Source organism: Mycteria americana, chromosome 2, assembly GCF_035582795.1.
Source record: "Mycteria americana isolate JAX WOST 10 ecotype Jacksonville Zoo and Gardens chromosome 2, USCA_MyAme_1.0, whole genome shotgun sequence".
NCBI lineage: Eukaryota > Metazoa > Chordata > Aves > Ciconiiformes > Ciconiidae > Mycteria > Mycteria americana.
In genome coordinates, this window is record NC_134366.1 from 38,798,832 (window position 1) to 38,818,583 (window position 19,752).

At 41.6% G+C, this 19,752-nt stretch overlaps 1 protein-coding gene across 10 annotated transcripts in view; it reads left to right on the forward strand.

Annotated features, from left to right (window-relative positions):
* Nucleotides 1-19,752, forward strand: part of CREB5 (cAMP responsive element binding protein 5) — a 263,313-nt gene that overhangs the window by 4,947 nt on the left and 238,614 nt on the right. Inside the window, exon 3 of one of the 10 annotated variants that reach the window (XM_075493076.1) lies at nt 7,815-7,880. The exons of the other annotated variants lie outside the window; for them this stretch is intronic. The gene's annotated coding sequence lies outside the window, so the exon portion shown is untranslated. The remainder of the gene's footprint in view (nt 1-7,814; nt 7,881-19,752) is intronic. 10 annotated transcript variants of the gene reach the window in all.

Below are 19,752 nucleotides of genomic sequence, written 5' to 3' on the forward strand. Positions count from 1 at the left end.
CACTTTTTCCTCTTACCAAAACTTATATTACTATGCTAATTTACAATTTTTAAGTGTAGTATTCTCTGACACAGACAAAACAATGATCTCAGACAATATCTTACCATGCTGTATTTGAACATTAGCCATATTACAGCAGTAAGTACAGAAATTAGCTTTTGTAGACTTGACATGTAAAAACAAAATGCTGTTATGGAAATACTTTTTTTTTGGTTATACATATAATCAAAGAAATTATTTAAATTTTTTCAGGTATACATAACAAGCACAACATAACATACATAAAATAATTATTTCGGTGATGTGATGAAAAGACTTGTTGAAGCAGATAAGCTGTTGCGTCTTGTTACATCCAAGGAGCTGTTCTGTTGGTTTGTGCACCGACCGTTTGCTCCTATTATGGCTCAGGTTGAAGGGGCAACCCTGACACTTTAAAATAATAGTACGTCTACTATTTTTCACTAAGGTGTTATTTTACTCTGTAATTAAAAATACTGAGAGTCAGCATTTTTTTACTAGCCATCACATGGGAAATGCAGCTGTTATTTGCCCTTAGAGAGTTTAGAAAGGGTTGGTTGCCCTGGTTTGTAGGTTTCTAGATGGTGAGATCGAATGCTATTTTATAAACACGAAGAGATTTTCCAAGGATTTTGCTGAAGGCTGTAGGATTTTCAAAGTAAAACATTGAAAGCTTATGACAATTTCCTTAGCTTAAAAGATGTTTTGCTTTTGGTTCTTGTTTCCGTCTTGTATTTTTTTGAGAATTTATTCAAGAAGTCAGTCCCTCACACAATTTCAAAATAAATGCCTCAAAACGTTGTCATCAGCAGTGTTTGTCTAGGTGTCCGGTTTTAATCTCGTCCTTTGAGACAGCTCATGTCACTGTCGTGACACCCTTCCACGAAAGGTGATTTGAAGGTGTGGGGTGCAGCCCTGCTTGGCCAGAGAGCTCCACTCAGCGGGTGATAAAAAGGGCAACGTCTTTAGAAGAAGGCAGAGGAATGAGATTTGAATTTAATTGGGGGAAAATACTACAAATCCTCTATTACCTTTGCCAGCATCAGGAGCTGATTCTGCTTTTCTTTGGCTCTGAATGTTTTAATTACTCTTACTAGGGTACCGAGGCCTCTGCTAACTCAGGATCTGTGCATCGTGTGATCTCACCCTCAGCTCTCTACCCCACATAAACTCTACAAATAGTTTCTATCGCCTTTTTGTCCTTTGCAGTATTTTCTCAAATGGTTTCCTTTGCTCTCATCTCAATTTCTCTCCTTCCTGAGGGCCTTGTCTTTGGGTGCCACCATGCAGTGAACATTTCGATGCAGTTGAAGTGCTTGGTCCCCATCTCAGTATGTTTGTGTGGTTTAAAGTTTTCTGTCCAGGGACGTACTAAGCTTAAATGGGTCATCCTTGAACACACTGCCTAAATTTAATACAGAGAAATGTATTTAATTAGGCTGATCTTTTTCTCATTTAGAGGAAGAAGCTGCCTTTTTACCTGTTTACTTTGTGGGCTTATGCCTTCAGTTACTCTTTCATTGCATGTAAGGCAGCGTTGTTCATAGCCAGCTTTTTCTGAGCTGTTTGCAAGTACTCAGAAATTAATTTGGCTCATGTGGGAAATTAACCCAGACTCAGATTTAACATCTGAGGTTTTTTTCTCCTGGCCAAATGTAAGTAATGCTAGTTAATATGTGATGCTCAACACAGGGGGCTCTGTAGCACAATAAACGTAATTTGAGATTGGGTTTAGGATGCATTGTATGGAGCAGCTACAACAGTAAGCACTAAATTGAGATGTTACCATATTGCACTCTCTCTCTATTTTTTCCTTTATTGTGCTTTAAATCTCTCAGTTCTGGAGTGCTGAGTTGGTATGGTAATTACCTGTGGAGTAGTATTCTGTCTAAGTAAGCAACGGAGCGCTCCAAGGTATGGATGATGATATGAATAGGTCACTCAGTTGTGCATTGATGCTGCAAACCAACTGCCAGTAATTCAGTCATATGTGAACCAGTTTACCATTATTCCCAGTCCAAATATACCTCTCACTTAACTTTTTCAAAAACTTATATTCGACAGCAGTAGTCAGTTGCTAGGTGAGGAGCTTCAAATTGTGAGTAGTAAATCATATCTCCATAGGTACTACTCCAACTTAGTTTTAGCCGGTTGGTTAAAAGCAGTTTTAGCCTGCTTTTGGTTCTGGTCAGGTCAGTGAATGAGTTTGTCACTAAATATTTTTAGGAGCCCAGCAGGAACTCCAAAGGTGACCTGAGTGTGTGATGGCAAAGAGCCTGGAATTGTGCTTGTCCAGAAACGAGCACTGTCTGTATTAGAAATTTGGGCATGCCGATACCTCACTTACAGGAAACTTCTTTTCTTGGAATGGTAGTGAAATACAACCTGAAGAAACTAAAAGCTGAGCAATGGAGTAGGAAAAAGATAATAAATTGCTTTGTTCAGGAATATCTTTTACTACCTACTGTTTAACTTCATTACTGAGTGAATGTTTTAGGAAGAAGAACTCTTTGTTAAGGGTTTGTGAGGATTCCAACCACCACATCGACTTCCTTTTTTGTGACTTAAAAAAACCCCAACCTCCTTTAAAAAAGCTCCTTTTGCTGGTGATGGGGGGGGGGGAGGGACATTTGCACATTTTTTTTTTAAGGTTGAAGAGATCAGGATCAACATCTGTGGAGACTTCCATCATTTCTGAGAGAGTACAGAGAATGAGGGAAAAAAAGAGATTCTGTAGTTAAAAACAAGTTAAGGAATTTTCCTTCTTTCCTCACTTCCATATCCTTACGTCTATCTGTGTAGCACTTAAAGGTTATCTTACACCTGTTATTAAATAAGGTCAGTGTAAGTTCCTTTTACTGGCTGTGCAGTGGAAAAGTATTTTAAAAAGGCAGTGGGGAAAAAATGAATGATGTAAAAACTAAACCACTTTCTACAATTCCCGTACTGCTCTTTCATTCTTCAGTGCTAATAAAGCAGCGCAGGGACTCAAGCATGAATATAGATTAAATTTGGGTAATTGCTGGTTTATCGCAAAAAGTGAGAGAAAGCAGTAATTTAATTATTTTGATGTGAATCTTCAAAAGACAAGTTTCTCTAAATAACTTGCTATGAAAGTAGAAAGGATCAAAAGAGCCATGGGTTTCATGACTGGGTAAGGAGAATTACATTCTTGTGGATTTAAAAAATATCATAGTAGAGCCTAATTCTCCACTCACCCCGATACAAATCTGGAGCAACTCTATTCAAATCTGTGGAGTTACCGACTGCAATAACACTCATTGAGAAGAAAATTAGATTCACGGGGTCTATTCTGAACGTAGCCTATCAGTTGTGCGCCGTGCAAATCCCATTATTAAAGTAATAGCCTGACATGTCACGTTAAGGACGGCTGTTTCCCCACGATGAACATGTTTGTAGCTCTCCTCATCTTGTGACTACTTTTTAAGGGGGCAGGGGGATATTGAGAATACTTATTTTGTGCTCAATTAATATTCCTTCCGTGCACTCTCCTTCCTCTCATGCGCTTTATGTGTGGGTGCGCAGTCTGCACTCTCCATCATCTATCTGTCTGTGTCTCTTTGGCTGTGACAGTCACCACTCTGGCCTCAGGCTTGCACGACGTAAACGAAAAGCCCATCACGATTTTCAGTTAAACATGGCAGGATCTAATTCTGCTCCTAAATATGACGGGCATTTTCACTTTTAACGATACTGCTGTGAATTGGGAGTAACATCTTAGACTTCAGTTATGTTTTATTTGTGGGGTTTTGTGGTGGGTTTTTTTTCATTGGGGGGGGGGGGGGGGGGGAGAGAGATGGAGGGGGAAAGAAGTGGGAAGGCAGTGTAGCCCTGCAGTTCTAGTAAATTGAATATTTGTTTGCGGCACTGGAAAGCAAGGCCCAAACCACTTGAGCATCCCGCACAGTTCCCAGGCTGACCTGCGAGCGAGAGCAGACAAAGTCTTTCAGAAATTGGGAAAAATCTTGTCACTGCCTGAGCTACTCTGATTTTTTTAAACAGCAATCAACAGGGAATTTTGAGTAAGAAAAACATCATAGAGAGTGGTAAATAGACAGTGTCCAGTGTACAACCCCTGCCTCCCCCAGCCCTAATCATGTACACTCGCTTCCAATTTTCTTAATTTGACCCAGGATGTGTGGGGTCAGCTCTGTAACTTTTGAAATTGGTATCAATCCGTTGACTTCTCTGAAACTGTGTGGAATGCGGGTATGGCCCACAGTTGTTTATTAATGGCACACAACGGGCAACTTCTGCATATAATCTTTTGTGGGAGGATGTAACAAAAAGTTTTAGGCCTTACAACGGCTCCTGGTGTGGAAGGGTTCTCTGGACCCGTAACAATCCAGAGGTTAATTTATAAAAAAAATGAAACAAACCCACAACTATTATTTCATTGCCAAACATTTTAAAAAAGCACTATTTATGTAGGCCCTATATAAGCACACATTGTCTTATGTTCCTTCTGCTGGCTTTGCGTTTGACTAAACCATTATTCTCGGAGTGCTGCTGTGCTGAGATCATCAGTGATGATGGTGTGAAAACAAACAAGTTTTAGCATGAGAAGTCACTATATAATTTGACAGGGAGGTTGTCAGCACCAAAACATCCACATTAATTTCATCTCTGGTCAAAGCAAAATAAAAATCAGGTGGCTAGTGGGTAAAATACATTCTTAGGAGGAGGGGAAGGGGATTGGATCTAATTCTGCAAGGTGCTGTGTAAACTAAAAGGAGGACCTGTCTCCATCCTCATTGAAGTCAATGGGCATTGAGGGCACTCAGGGACTAGTGGCATTGTGTCCTTTTTCTCCAAAGTTTAGTAAAACTGCTGAGATGAAACTTAATTCCTCATTAATTCAAACTCCTAGCAAGTTCTTGGGAGAAAAGCTCTTTGTTAAAGATCGAGATACCCTCCATCTCTTCAATAGAGAGCTAAAAAGGTACGTGCTCTAATTCTGTAACCTTCAAGGAGTCCTTCAACACGAAGAGCAACAATAAGCGCTGATATTCTGCACATACCTTAACGGTACAAAAATTCTGCTTCGGAGAAAAACATTTCTGGCCTCTGTTTGTTACATTACATAAAATAGGGACACAGCTTCCTATTTTATTCTATTGAAAGTGATCTTTAATGTTACCAAGAATGATTTTATATTCCCCAGTGTTAAATTAAAAAGCTTTGGGACTAATGAATGCAGCTATGTGTAGTCAAATAGGTGCTGTGAAAAATAAGCTATCACACGATGTGCATACCACCTGCCCTTTTTTTTTGTTCTTCAGTGACAAATTATGATGGGCTCTTTTTAACATAAATAGTTAAAGTCAATGAATCCCAGATGAGTCAATCAACTTAATACCCTAAAATTCAGGGGTTCCAGATAGTTTATTTTACTGCTATACTGTGGCCTTACACTTGTACCTCTTACCAGCTTATCTAAACTGAGTAGGGCTTGCAGGATGCACAAGGAAACACTTTGAAAACATTGCTCCTTCTGTAGCAGTTAGGATGCTAAGTCTTGTATTTTCTCTCTTGCGTGATGTCTGATTCTATACAATTTTTCTTGCCAAAAAGCTGGTATTCCAAAATACTAGGACAGCCTATTTCTAGGCTGTCAGTCTTCCAGTTTTCATTTCAGAGTTTTTAGTCAGTGCACTGTCAGCCAAATGCTTTTCAGCAGACTGAAAGTTTTTAGGGACAGAATAAGCTTAGGAAAAATATTTTGAGCACTGTAATTAATGCTAAATTAATTTATAATGAGGACAATAAGGGATATGATGATGACTGTCTTATCAAGCTAGTCATGGAAAATTTTTTTTTTTTTTTTTTTAATTTGAATTTGCTATGTTAGTTTCAGATAGCTTAAATGTACCGAGGGTGTGCGAAGTGTCGGTTTGGCATGCTGCGCACGATGAGGTCCTTGCTGTATCTCTTCTTTCGAGGAAACACCCTTCTTTAAACAGGGGAAGATGCGGTGTTGGGAGTGCTGCTGAGCCGCGTGGCCACATTGCGTGGTGTGGGAGCACGCACTGCACGGCGGGTGCGAATGTGGCAGTGGAAGCCACCTTATGCCTTTCCCCACTACTAAAATTGCCAGCCACCAGGGTTCAAGTGCCTTCAGAAAGCCCAAGAAAGATTTCAAGCAAATCTCTTACTTGGCTCCAGTGCTTAGAAAATACTGGTTTATGACAGGAAAATGCCCATGTCTACATTTACAGAGGTTTTAGTGCTATATAGCACCTGAAATGGGCAGGTATCACATGGAGAATGCATTTTGTAAAATATCGATTGTTTGTAGTTCTGACACTGCAGAATTTCAAGAGCAAAACCAAGGCTGCAATCAGGCAAACTGGTTTGTATGGAGAGACTCTTGTGCACATACTAAATGATACACAGCAATAAACTGTGTAGCTTATTGCTGCATGAGAAGAAGGCAAAAGCAAATACTCAGTGCTATGGAAATAACAGGTCTTTGTTAAAGGCCGGTTGTGAAAGAGTGAAATGAAAATGCAGAAAGCGGTACTTTTTTAGCCTTTTAGAATTCTGTGGATAGCATTTCCCTCATATACCCAGTGCCTTCCTAATAGCCATCTTCAAAATATATGCTAAAAAAGTGTCATCCTTTTGGTGCCCACATTAAAATACTGGTGATTTCTCCATCTAATGACCAACTTCGCTTTGAGCCGTTTGTGGTCTCAAGTATGGTGCATGTGAGATGGCCTCTAAAGTGATAAGGTCCTGACGGAGCCTCTTCTCTCTTGCCAAGCCCCATATTTAGCACAGAGGGGATTTCCTTGCCGTTGTGCAGAGAAGACAGTTGGGCCACAGGGTTTCTCTGCAGCCCCATCTGATCCTGAGTTAAATCAAGTAGCAGTTGCCAGGGGTTAAGGTGGGCGTCCCGTGAGCAGTGGCTTTGGAGGGGAGCTGGTCCATCCTATGCAGCCAGGCTGGTGACTTTTTTGGAGCAAAAAAAATATGCATCAAAGACTTTCACGAGAAGTTCACTGAAGAATGTGGCAGCCTGAAAGTGTTCACAGTTACAGATCAAATTCTGTGACTAGCTTCAGCCAAAATGAAAGGGGAGGAAAATATGCGAAAAAGTCAAAATACTCGATTTCAACATTTTTTCAAAATGAGATACATCTCCTTTGAAAATTGACTTATATTAAGGAAGACACAAGGCACTAAATCATTCAGAGATTAATCTTTTTTTTTTTTTTGGTGCTGAAAGCCTTTTAGGTTGATGCAAACATTTTTATGTTTATGTCCTTTATTTGTCTCTTCTTGGTTTAGGGGACCTGAGTTTCTTTACCTTTCTTGTCTGCACAATATAACGTTGCACATATAAGACGGGGCAAGCTGCTGGAAAGCTGTGTTGGTTGAGAACTTCAAACGGCTGGGTAGAGGCCTTTTGTTGGCAGAAGTGCCAGATCTCCCAAGTATTTCCTAAGATTTTGTCTGATCTGGTTTGATCTGACTGGGACCAAGAAGATGACTGCCTTCCCGGGAGGGCAGTACAAAATTGGCTTCATCAACTGATGGGGTCAGACAAAATTGGCTGAAAGAAACCAAGTCTTTGTACGGCAACTTCACTGAGAATAAATTTAGTAGAGGCTGTCCTCTAAGAACACTGTCAGAAATATCTTGGATTTTTTTTCAATTAAATCATTGCATAATTGTTAAATTCAGAAATTGGAGTAAATGGAGAAATAGTCTTTCTTGGTTATGCTACTGGCTTAGGTTTTTAGGGTCTTTTTTATTTATTTCTTCTTTAGGAGAAATGTGGATGTCTTAAATGGAAGCCTATTATTGGAATCATCTGGTGGAAGTTCTGCTAAAAGGTTAGATTAATTTGAATATTCAAAAATGGATTAAGGGGGAACTGAAGGAACAATTAGTGTTTTATAAATACAGATTTTTTGTTTGCCTTCGAGCAAATTAGTTACTCAGTTTTTATCATGAGACGTACTGGGTTTTGAGGGGGAAGAAATTCTTACTTATATTAGTTAAGTGTGGAATTGCATTTCTTGCAGCTTTTCTTAAATCTTGTGGAGTCTTTTAATCTCCGTGTGATGGCTCTTTAACTTGTCTTTTCAAGTGTGTTTTTTGGTGGCTTGATGGTATGTAGAACATTTCCTTCCTGTACTTCAGCATTTCTAACCAAAATCTGAGTACGTTTGAAACCTTAGCTTATTCACACTTCCTAATCATAATCCCCTTGGTTTCCTTGTCAGCACCTTTTTGTGGTATTTCTCTGGACACCTCTATCTAATATCTCCAGAGGTTATTCTACAGAGTAACCTTTGACAAGATCTATTACTTACTACTTACTGCTTTTAACAAGGTGAAAAGAGGTCAGGCTCTGTAAAAGGCAGGCATTATTAGAAGACTGCTGTAGAGTCTCTTGGTGGCTTGTCCATCTCTTCTGGCAGCACCGTCTGCGGATCAGTTCAGAAGCCTCCTCTACAGTGCAAAGAAAATACATTTATGACCGCATATGATCATATGTAGATAACATACGTCCTTGGGAAAGTGGGTACTACGTGCATTACAAAGCTCCAGGTTGTTTCTCTGTCAAGGTCGTAGCCTACCGATGCACCCACTGGAATCTGTGAGATTTTTGCTGTCAGCTTCAAGTGTAACAGGATTTCAGGATGTTAGTTTTTGTGTGATCCATTTCATTGAGCTTCATGACCAATGCTAAATTACTTTTGCTGCTCCAAGAATTGAATGGGTAATTCGGTTACACCTCCCGTCAGAGTTCAGGATCTTCTAAATGAGAGTTGGTGTTGTCTGTTTCTTTAACCAAATTAAGATGCAAAAGCTACCTCTTTCTGATTTGAAAAAACAGATTGCAAAATCTCACTTTGTCAAAAGAGTAACTACAAGATCCTTTTGGTTGACGTACAAAATCTTAGAAATTAGACAAAACATATTTTCTCCCAAATTAATTAAAAAGCTGAGAAATTGTACAGGAGACTTTAGACAGATCCCAGAGGTCTCTGAAATGCAATTTAAAAAAAAATGTCTAGTCAGTTTATCTGCTTGCGTCCTCTAAAAATGAATGAAAAATCTTTCTAGGGAGCTTTGGAATATCTGTCTGTGGTTTTATCAATGGAGGATTTTTTAGTCTGGTTCTATCAGTTACTTACCACAGCTTGCTCCTTCATGATTTCTGTACACGTAGGACCTACAAAAACTGCTGGTATACCTTTCAGATGCAAATAGCTATAGTACAGGGGAAAAAAATCCACTATCTGAGGCTTAACAATAAATCATGAGGATTTTTCTTCTCATCCCCAAACACTGAAGACCAGACTAACCTGTTGCTAGCATAGCTTTCACTTTCTGTCCAGGGTCTATCAATTAACCACATGCAGCCAGTGACTGAAGTGGGATAGAGTTTAAATGTGATTTACCTAATGGGAACCAATTGCCACATGACTACCGTACGTGTATGGCATGGGCAGCTGGGGCTGAGCCCTTTGCAGAAATTAGGCATGATAACGGTCTTGAGAATATCTAAAGGTATATAGGGAGAGCAGGCTGTAAATGTGAAATGTATATTACTTATTTTTGCTTCAAACAAGAAAATGAAAAATGAAGAGAAGTAAGGCTTTTTTTCAGTATGATCACATAGAGGTTAAAATATATACTGCTAAGGCAAAACAACTTTCTGCAAGATGGAAAAAAGGCTTCCTTGGCATGTTATGATTCCTGATGTTTTCTGTTTGTTTCCCATATCAGCAACCTCCCAAAAATTCATTCCCTAAGAATTTACATGTAGGAGTGTCTTGGCATATTCCTTTTTGCAAAACTCACTCTTTATTTTTCAGCATGCAGACAAGTCCTTTTTTGATTTTTTTTTGGGGGGGGGGTATTGGGGGTATTTTTAATTTTATTTTTTAATTGCATCTTCCCCTTCAGTTCAAACTCTGTGTAGCTGGACATTTAGTAATTTACCAAGCGAATTGGCCTTCAGCTTAAGTGTTAAAATTAAAAGCTGTACCCTGTGGGCAAAGTAAGGGCTCTGTCCTTGCTCAGACGAGCAAGTGTTTGCAGAATGTTTCTTTGAAACTGAACTCTAGAGAATGAGACCAAAAGGTTGTAAGGTGCCTGGATGCACCAACATGGCAGAGCAGGAGAGGGATAACCAAATCCTTACTAATAGAGGTGGAAGAGCTGGGAGCCAGGTTTCTGGTCCGTTTTTGGAGTGAGAAAGATGAAGACTATATAGTGGGGGCTTCGGAGGCAGGAGGTGGGGTAGAGCCAGGGTCGGGCTAGCCAACAGCAAGGGGAAATCTGCTTCTTTCTCAAAGCTTTCAGGTTTTGTGGAGGCTCTGAAAAAAGCCATGAAGTCAGCCTCTGCAGGTGGAATCCATCCGTGCTAGAAACTGTTGACCTTTTACAGTAAACCGAAGTCTTAATACAAGTTAAGTACAACAATCCTAGTGTTAGGATTTGTGTATTTTAAATTCCAGCCACCAAAGTAAGGTGCTACCAGAATAGAAAGGAATTACTTTCCTCTCTCTACCCTGTTTTGACTGTGATATTATAACTCACAGTTGATGAATAACATGTGATTTACATTCTGCCAGAGAAGCTTGTATATGTGCTGCTTTGTTTGTTTGTTTTATTTTTCCCCCAAACCAGCCACAAAAGCCCTACTGCTCATCGGTGTAAAACCTTGCACTGACTTAAAGGGGAATTCCACATACAATTGCAAAAGAAAAAAAAAAAAGATGCAGAGCCTGTAGTGTGGGAGAAAAAAGGGTGATATGTCTCTTTCCCTCCACATCTGCTTTCGTGCTTCCTTTTATTCAAGATTTTCAAATATTAGCAGTGTTAGAAATAGTATATGGCCCGTTCTTGTTGCATTAATGCTGTAAGGCAGGTTTGCATGGATTTTACAGTTTGCTTCAAGACGAGACAGAAGACTCTGCATGATGGGCAAACTATCACTTAAAACCAAACTCCTGCTCGGCAGTTTCCTTAGCCAAGTTTTAGGTGGCACCCAGCTTTGCGTCCAGCCCCCAGTCTGGTGGCTGGAAAGTCTCTCCACTGAACTGCCAAACCCCTTATTAAGTGTAGAAGACTGTGAAGCTGTAAATACAGAGAGAGCGAGTACTTGGAGGGGTAGGTAAAGGTCAAAGAAGTTTAGAGGAGTTAAAAAAAAACAAAACAACAAAAAAAGCAAAAGGCCAATGCATCCTTGCGGGTGTGGTGACTGAGAAGATGAATCCCCTTGACTGTTAACTTTTGTTTGTGCGTAGCCTGGTTGGGAGAGTTCAGTTCAATTTAAATGCATTTTAGATTTTCTGTAAGGTATCCGTGTGACGGTAAACTTTATGCACCTGATTACAGCTACAGATCTGTTAGCGGTTGAGAAACTCACAGCGCACTGCCTCCCCTCCACACGTACCTATGACGAGACCAAAAAAGAAGCAGCTACAGGGCTTTCTGTCCAAAATCTTTCATTGTAAGTTTTGCTTCAAACTTGGAAACGAGAGGTCTGCTTGGCCTAGCTGGGAGCTTGCTTGCCACCCTGGGGATGTTTTTTTCAAGTGGTGGTTGACCATGTGCTCTGTTTGCATCAGGGGGAGCAGAAACCTGGGACTTGCTGGGAGCTGAGGCTCCCTTCATGGAGAGTTTGGGCTGTGTTAGCTCTTGCCACTCATTTGACTCCTGCCGAGGGGGATGCATCTGTCCTCCCTTTGCAGGTACCTGCTGGATAGGGGGAAGGCAAGTCCCCTGCACTGCCTTTTCCACATTCTGGGTAAGTGGTCTGCCTGGGCTCCCTGCATGAGCACAAGCTGTGGCACGTGTATCAGGGAATTCCCCCAAATCTACGGTCATCAAAAGTACGTCTAAACATGGTGCGCTACAGCGTTTCTAACAGGAAGCACTAGCTTACCAGGTTTCCGGAGGTATTCAGTGGTGGTAGGAGTTGTGGTAGGTGGGTGAATGTGCTTTGCCCATGAGCTGGACCCAGTTTGGAAGATGGGATTTTCCTTCCTGGCAGGCCATGCTCACAAGGAGAGAAGCTCTGTGCTGCTAGAGCAGCATCTTCTGGTGGCCTCCTGTGTTCAGTCTCTTAAGGCTGCTGAAAAAAAATATGGAGGAAACAGCCCCAGGTGAATTGGAAGAGGGGTGAAAGTGCGGAAATGTGGTATTTCCCAATCAGTGATGTTCTCAGCCCCTCCCACATCTCCAGGATAAAGTTCATTTGCCATAAGATAAGGTAGGTTTCCTTATCATGAACAGAAGACTCCAAAACAACATTGGCTTTAATTTCAAAGCAAAGAGGAAATGCTAGTTCAGAGGAATCTGTAAGTCAGCGAAGGTGTTTTGTGTCAAAAGACAAGTTCTTTTCTGGCTGTAAACATTGTTACACTGTTTACAATATAATACTGTTATTTATACTTTAACTTTTTGCCTATTAGAACAAATTTACTTTCAAGATGATTAAATGCTTTTAATTTTTTAACATTCTTCTTACCAGGTTGTGTAGTGATTATGACTTCTTATGGAATAAATGGTTCAGGTTAGGTGATTCTCCTGTGCCAGCTGGATGAAAAATCTTGCAGTAAATTGGTATGGTATTAAACCAGATTGCTGCTGTTTCTGCTGTTGTGCTGGGACTCTGCTCTAAGATGCTTTTAACTTCTGCATTTCCAAAGGCTTGGAAAAATACTCTCATGAAAAACTAAACATAGTGGGTAATGAAGGCTACAATTGTTTATACTAATCACATCAATTGGAAAATGATCTTCACTCAGCAACTCTTTTACCAGCAAACTGAGACAGCAAGGGAGTATGTTGGTGTTAGGCACTGGGTTTACTTTCCAGCAATTTCTAGTGGGCTCTGGTGCCGTTTTCTGCCTCAAACCAATACGAGTGCATTTTCTCTTCCTCTACATGAGGGCTTTTCTTCTCAGTTATGTGGTTTGTGTAAAAAAAAATTAAGATGTATATGTTGTAATTTGTTGCAGTCTATCCAGTAAAAGTCCGGCTTTGTCGTCTTCTCTATCTCGGCTTTTTAAGAGTGACCGCGGGCTATGCGCGTCTGCCCGCGCTTCACATCACTCCACATGCTTTTTGGTTACCTTTTACAAGTTTCTTAGGTGAAGTCTGAAAACTGAGAGGAACTTCTCGTGGTCTTTCCTACATAGTCAGAAGGAAGAAAATCATAGCACTTCGATGCAAACCACGGCTCCTCGCCATGGCGAGCATGCTTTTGCCAGTACTTACTGCTGCCTGACTGCCCCCAGACCCAAAGACGCTCAGCTACGGGTGGGTTAGCCCGACTCCGCGTTAAACACCGGCCGAGTTGCCGGTGCGTGGGGAGCGCAGCCCCTCGCCCGCGCTGCCGGCCTGGGCCACCTCCCTGCGCGCACTCGCCACCAGAGGCTGCTGCCAGCCCGCGCCTGCCGGCGGGGCGGGGCGGGGCGGGGCTGCGCCGGCTCCGCCCCCCGTCCCCGTCCCCGTCCCCGTCCCCGTCCCCGTCCCCGTCCCCGTCCCCGCGGCGGCCCGGCCCGGGCAGCGGCTGCGTTCGCGTCCGGGCGCCGGGAGCTTGTGGGAAGGGCTGGCCCGCGGTGCCTGCGAGAGCCTGAAGTGCACTCGCAGACACACGAACCCCAACCCGAGTGAAATGTGGCTTGTGAAGAGAGCTGTTGAGTTAATTTTAGGAACTCGGAGCATTTTTCTCCTGTGTAAATTTTACATCCGTTCCGTCTATACTTTCCGCAGCAAGATTTGGTCTCAAGCAAAGGCTTGAATCTGTCAGTTTGTTTCATATATGGAAGCACGCAGTAATAACTCAAGGGACTCAAAGTCAGACGTATATAAATCTCTCTGAAGAGCAGCAGAGCTACCCAGAGAACAGAGTGTTTGCAAGATCAAGATTAAAAGGCAATGAATTAATGTGGTTCTGCCATGGGGCATTACAAACACTGTATGCATTAACGGGGATCCTAGTATTTTTGTGATAGCATGCTACTCTTTAAAAAACCAGAGCATCATCGGTGTCAGTGGTTATTTTGTATAGGCAAACAAGAGCTCTGTTTTTTCCCCAGGAGCGCATGGAGTTTAATCAGCAAGATTTAGATCTTGGGCTTGTTCTCTCAGCATAGTAGTAAATCATTCCTAAATCTTAAGGGGATGCTCCACAAATTCTGCTGACTATCAGTGTAAGGCTTCACATCCAACAACATTGATTTATTTAAGTAGAGGTCTCATGCCTTTTGAGAGCATACCGGCTGCTTAAATTGTGTTTGCTGTATGGAAGAAGTCAACGTTTTACTGGTGAATTGTAGAAAAATGATAGCCTGACTTACTCTTTAAGTGACACCTGATTAGGAATAATTTGTTAATTGCTACTTTGAGGCTGATTCTTGTGTTCTTCAAATGAATAGGTTTAGTTAATATCACGTACTAATTTACTGAATAGCTACTCACTCTAATGCAGCAATAATAACTTGTAATTACCTGCCGCAGTTACTCCCGTCTGCTTGCAGGGTTCAGCTCTGGAGGAGAGGGAGGGAGAAATACGTGGAATAGAGAGGAGGTCGTGTTCTTCACCGGTGTGAAGTCACGTTATTCATTCACATCAAGAGATTGTAGTTTGTAAATCCACCACCCACTTGCTCGGTGTTGGAAGCCTTTCTCCGAAGGAGCTCTGGTGAGGTACAGTCCCGGCTTCCTGCAAAGAGGGCTTGCCGGAGTCAGCCTACAACTGCAGTGCTGGTGTTTGCATAACTGCTGTTCTGAAGCATGTAACATCTACATTTTAGTCTAATTACAATCCTAACAGCTGGCCCATGCTGAAAATGAAAATTTTTTCTAGTGAGACAAGGGGAATTTAATTTTTTTGGTGAAGTAATTCTGCATATTTTATTACTATGCCCAGTTTGAGCATGAAATATGTATCTGACATTCTAGCAGACTACGTACATGCGTGTATGTACTTTTGCTAGTGTTATTTACTTAATATACATGGAAATTTGTCAGCTCTGAATGGGAGACTTCCAAGTGAAGCCAGGCACATGAGTGAAAATGAGAGGTAGTGTGTTGGGTGTACACCCCTCTCACTGTGGTAGCTGGAGCTGTCAGTGCTCAGTTGGTGAAAGGTATTTGCTTCGGACCTATGTACTGCTGCTGTAGGCCAGATTTCTGGCTATGAAGAACTTTATGCAATTGCAGTGAGTGCTTTTATTGGTGAATATTTAGTTGCTCTGCATAGTTTTCTTTCCACAGCATGTACTACCATATACACCAGTAACACAGGCACTGCATAGCGATACCTCCCAGTTTAGTGTAGGACCCTTGAATTAACACATGTAAGAAACTTTATATTCTAGCAATGCACAGGGAAAGGTATAATTAGTCACTTTACTGTAGGAAACAGACTTGTTTACATACAAAAGTATGTAAACAAACGTATGCCAACAAGTACAGTATGTAAACAAGTACACAGAGTACAGTACATACAGGAGAGTAATGATTGCAGTATTTGTCATTGACTTCCCAGTTGCTGGTAGGTCTGTGGTGGTAACACATTTGGCTGCAAGGACAACTGTGAGAGAAAACCTTTTGTTTTATAGCTCTCCCCTTCTATACAAAACATACTACTGGGAAACAGGAAAGAGACTCCTGCTGTGAAGGGGCAGTGGCCACTACAGAGTGTGTGGGTATTTCGTGTACGATATTCTGGGTATTAACATGAGTGGACATCATGTTGCTAAGAGAAGTTACTTTTAGTGAGATAACTATTTACAGGAGTACTGCAGCTTTGGCTATCATTAAATCCAGGTGCACATAAACTGTACGCATGAGCTGTAGTCATTTGGGTGATCTCAGAAGTGGGTTTGGGTTTTTTTTGGTTTATCTGGGGGAGACTGGGTTGTTGCTCACTTATGACTGGTGATCAGGTGCCCATTCATGGCTTAAGAGTGAACTGCTGCGATTGCTCTAGTCGTCTTAGCCGCTAGATCCTGCTCAATTTGACGTACTCTTTTTGTTTGTTTGTTTTGGTTTTTTGTTTGTGTTTTGGTTTTGTTTTGCTTTGTTTTAAATGTGTCTGCTAGGCATTACTAACACAAGTCCGTGGGTGTCTAACTTTGTTCCTGGGCTTCCCTCTTCATATTTTTGCCCTGGCTGCTCCTCATGTTTGTAGTGCCTTAGAGCTGGCACCTCCCCGCCGCCTTTGCTTGTTTTCACTATCTGGGCTTTGACTTCCAGGCTCCCCGCCACTCCCACCCCCCTGCGCATTGCTGGGTATTAACTGAGTACAAGCATCACATCGCTGATGCATATCAAATCTGGAACGATGGTCAAACACTCTACCCACTTCTGTCTGGGTGTTTTTTTGAGGTTTTGGATTTCTTAGGATTTAGCTTTTGAGCCCCCATGTCCAACGCAGGAAGTGGTATTACTTTTCCATTTCAGCTTACCGGTTTTCAGCCTCCTGCTCCACTCGTGTTTAGGAATAACAAACCAGTTCTTACAGTCCCAAAATGCCTCTTCCTTAACATCTTCTTCTACAATGAGAGCAACATTAAGACATGAGTCTCTTCTCATGTCTGGTCCAATTTACAGTAGACAAGGCTGGTGCCCTTGGTGTTTATATTTGGTAGCCAATAGATGTGGCAATGTGCCAGATCTACTTTTATCACCATAAACAAAGATGCTCTGGATGTATGTTGGTAGTATTGCCTCAGCTGGTGCTAATAGCTTTTGACCTCCTTGCTGTGCCTTTTTTTTCTCAGCATTTTTGAATTGGTGTACATTCTGTGACTTGTTTTTTTTTTTTTTTCTCTTTTTTGCTAAGGCGGGTGATCTAGTCTTTACTAGTTTCTACAGGTACAGCGCCTTTTTGCAGGGTTGCTGGATTCAGCAGCTCTCCTACAGCATTGAAAACTCTGCATTTTAGCTCATTTTTGCTTGGCTGTACCTTATTTTCTAGGTGTTCTTGTTTTTGAAACTTAACCTATGTGTTCAGTCAGAACACTGCCTGACCCACAGTGACTATTCATCCTCAGGGTATTAGATGAAGGAGTTGTGGTGTGGTATTGCATTCAAATCAGTGTCTTGCTCTGCCCCGTTGCCCAGCGGTGGGTGGTACTCCTGTGAGTCATCTACTATAAATGCCAAATGATAGCATCTTTTGCTTCATGATGTTCTTATTGGCAGCGTCATACATCACCAGCACTCGGTCACATTTCTCCCACCTAATATTGCTGCTCATCACAATTGCAGTGATCATGTTGCAGCTGGCTCCACAACCCAGCTGGAATCTAGCTAGTTGTTTGATCCAGTGGCACAGTTGCAGATATAGCTGATAGTATTTGTACGTAGACAGTCTTTGCTTAAGTTACATGCTATATATTCTCCTCTTATAGGGATTTTTTTCTGTTCTCGATCACTGCCCGTACAACTACATGAACTACTCGCTTACCCCCCTCCCCCGGATTACTGCAGCATTAGTATATAAAGCAGTTCTGTTTCCCACAGTTGTCCATAGTCTGTGCATTTTTTTTTTCTTTCAGGCTTTCCTGATGCTTTCCAGATCCTGTGCACAGGATCAGGGTGCCAGCAATCTCAGTTAGACTGTCTTTGTTCTGCCCTCTAAATTCTTCAAACGTGTCTCTATGTACTTAATCTTCACTAGAACTTATCATTGTTTTGATCCTTTCCCTGTGTAATTCAGCTGCCTGTGTTGTTTGCAGATATTTACCTTGGGTTAAATTTGTTTCCTTCTATTGATCGTTCTACAAATGCTCTTGCCCTAAATAATGATTTTTGTCTCTCTAAACTTGAAGCGGATGGCCACATTCTAATGCGAGCATCTATTTGTTCTTAATGTCTCATGGTATCAGGTTGAATTTTGTTTTCTACAGTATCATCATATTTGAAGTCACAGAACTCACTGTGCACAATTTATCACTTTTCCCAATTTTTCCAGCATTTTAAACATAATTTTCTCATTTACTTTTTGTCCATTTCTTCCCTATACTCTTCACTATTATGCTGGAGGAATGATGGAACAGTAAAGTCGTAAAGCGTTTAAAAATTTGTACAAATTCAGGTCTTGCTCCTATGACCATGCAATGCATTTTGTCTGAAAATCTAACTTTTCTGGTAGTCTGAATCCCTCCATGTTGCCAGTACTTTGTTTCTAAAAGCTACGTGTGTCGTCGTTTTTAACCCTCTCCCTTGCAACCATCCCACTAGGCTGGTTGCTGCCATGCTTTTAATGTGTTGGGTGCCAGTTATTAATGCTAGAGGATTCTGTTTCAGGAGTGAAACTTTCTAAAAATAAAAAATAGCCTGCTACTTTTGTCAATGCAAAATGCTACATAATACCTCTTTAACTTTCTAAACCTGTGGGCAGTTTTAGTAAAGTCAATGGGAATCAGCTGCTCTTCATCTCCTGGCCTACAGGTCCACGGGGATACCCCGCATATCCAGTATGCCCTGGATGGGCTGGTGCAGGGATGCTGTCGTGATTTAGCGCAGGGCAGTCCAGGTCTGCGTGACCCACGGTGACCCACGCTGATGCAGACCTGGCTGCGGCAGAGCTACTCAGGTGTCTTTGGGCTATGCTTCCTGGTGCTCTGAGTCCTATGGGGGTAAATTTGATACGGTGCCAACTAGTCTGCATTGGTCTCATGGTAATAGCTCAAGCAGGAGCGCGGCGTTTGAACCACCAGCCTGACTTCACAGCCCTGCCAGAGCCTCATGGGCTCTGTGTAGCACCGGGTCCAGTGTTTCTCTGTCTGTAGCATAGTTAATCCACTGAATCTGGTTAAACCACCCATGGATAATTGAGAGCTGAGAGTACTTGTGTGTGCTGAAACTTAAGCATGCGATTGAGTGCTTTGATGAATCCGGGCACTACCGATTAGCTAAAGTGCAAACCAGTGTGGAACTGGAACCAGGATTCCTGGGACTTCAGTGGGAACGTGGAGAAAACAAAGTAAGTGACTGTCTTTAAAGCTGATTTACAGAAGCAGGTGTGCTAATCCTGCAGCCCCCTCACTCATGTAGTTAGCTTGGGAAGACCAAAAATACTAATACTACTCCCGTCTTTCCTGCAAACTTGTGCCTCCTTAAATTTTTAACTTTGAAGCCTGTCTCATTTTTATCTGTTCTGAACACAAGACTTCATGGCCCATCATCTCTTGTTTTAATTTGTTCTCATACTGATGCCATCCCTCACCTGAAGTCCCTTTGCTCGCGTGCCCTGAGATAAAACCACTTCCATACCTTCTGATGTTGAAAGTTTATGTATGCTAAACTCTTTGCAACTGAAAAGTGCTTATTATTATTACAGCGTTATTTTACTGTGGATCTCCTGAAAGTTTTTAACTTTTCCAAATTATTTCCAAACTTGCATTTCTCCTGCATTTGCCAAATCTTGAGACTCATTCCAGATTCAGAGCCAATAACATTATCGCTGTTAGTCAGAACTTGCTTGGAAAGGGGATTTCTTCCATACTGGCCTACGCTCCATCATGGCATCAAACACTTGGAAGGTCTTGGCCCCTTTTCTGAGCACTGTTTCAGACACATTCATGCCAAAGGAGAAAAAGTAATTGGCTAAAAACAAGTGATCACAGTATCTTTTTTAAAAGTCATTATGTTAATTTTCCTTGAGGGACTTCTCTTTGGATTGTTCTGTAACTTAATGTAAAAAAAAAAAAAAAGTAATCT